Genomic DNA, 1,814 nt, shown 5'->3' with positions numbered 1-1,814 from the left:
CTTGACACCTTACGTTCCCTATTTGAAAAAGTGGGAGTAGTGACACATGTTCAGAGCAGCATTACGGAAGTTGAATGAGTTCCTGGGTCCTGCAGGAACATGGTGTGGGGCACATTGCAGGTGTGCTCTTGGTGTGCCTTCCTTTTCTTCTGGCTGGACCCAAACTCCACCTCCTCAGCATGCCTTCGGTTCATCTTCTGTAATCTTCCATGGTGTTGCTCCTCTCCCACCCTGACTGCTAAGAGTGTTCTTCTGTCCGTGGGTCCACCTTCTGGTGTCCTTCCTTTTCCTCTAGTAGCTTCATATGACTTTCCTGGAAGATCATGAAGCTTGGCACTGCTAAGGAGGTTGTGTTTCCCATAGCCTAGGAGCAGAGTTTTAATGAGTTCTTTCACGGGGGAAAAAAGGGAGGAGTGCAGTTGTCCTTTACCTCTAACACGCAGTTTGGTTCTACAAGTACCAGTTTTTCCAAGCTGAATGTGGGCTACTGTGTGTGTAGATGCAAAGGCTGTGAACATTTCTCCACAGCTCCGCAACTTGCTGCAGGGAGAAGTAAAGTTAGATTACTGATTGGATGGGGGCTATGAGCTGAAGGTCTATTTATTTTCATTACTAAAACAAATATGATTTTGGTTTATGCAGATTATCCCCTTTCTACTTAGACGGCAATGAATATTCAGTGAGGATATCAATAAGGGCCATGCCAGTGGTTGGGCTTCCAGAGCTGTCCCCTGCATGCTAAAAGACAGAAGAAACTTTAAGTGATTGAGAATGAAAATGAGAGATTGATTGGAAGCCAAATTATAAATTCATTTCCACTCTTGGCCTGCAGGCTGCGAAGTAGCATTATTTGTTGTCAAGGATGGAAAACAACTCAGATTCACATCCAAGTGATTATTCCACTTTGACACTGGTGCCTCGCTGCCAACTGCAGTTCCATTTGGACACAGATTAATTAGCCTGGCGAAGGCGGAGGGAGGCTGGGAGACAGCAGCCAAAGGGGGCAGCACAGCGAGGCAGTGAGGTGGGGTCATTGGGACTTGGCCCCAGGTGATTGGCAGCCCGCTTCAAGGTAAAACGCACTGTAACTGGGTGGGTGGAAAACAGACTCTGCACTTCCCTGCTACCTTCCACGTCTACCGACTTGGCTAATGCCAGTGTGCCGGAGAAACTCTTCACCCTCAGACCCCAGGAGCGTTCCCAGGGAGACCGGACCTGTACGGCAGACCCTGGAGGCTCATCAGTCTGCTCTGGGGCTCCTGTAAACCCTGCAGGCCTTTTTATCACTCCTGCAAGTGCCATGGAACCAAGAGTGCTGTATGCACACACACGTTACTTGTATTGTAAGGACAGATGGGATACAAATCACTAAACTCTTGGGAAAGCCGACTGTGCGTTAGCTAAGTGAACACAGGGCTCTGGACACATGTAACAGGTAGGCTCGGTCTTTTCTCAGGGCATTGCCCACTGGCCTTCCATTCCAGAGTCTTGCTTTTACCTTTCTCCCATTCTGCTTTCATTTTAGCACACACATCTGTTTCCTCCAGTGAAATTCCTCACAGGCAGGGACAGTGTGGTGTGGGGCCCACTCCTGTCCCCTCCACGGTGGAATAGAAGGAGCTCGGAGCGCAGCAAGCCTGCGCCTGGGGTGGGGGGGGGGGTCGGCAGTGAGGGGCCCCCAGCGGGACACAGCGCTCTGTCTCCCAGGGAGCTTGTGCTCCTTGGGAAACGACCCCCTGGTGCAGCCGTGGCCGCGCGAGGCGCCCTGGTGGCTGGCGCTGTCGCCCCACCGCGCGCGGCGCTCCCGGGGGAAC

This window comes from Chinchilla lanigera, unplaced genomic scaffold (assembly GCF_000276665.1).
Source record: "Chinchilla lanigera isolate Chin_1 unplaced genomic scaffold, ChiLan1.0 scaffold00002, whole genome shotgun sequence".
Classification (NCBI taxonomy): Eukaryota; Metazoa; Chordata; class Mammalia; order Rodentia; family Chinchillidae; genus Chinchilla; species Chinchilla lanigera.
Note: the sequence above shows the minus strand (reverse complement) of the source record.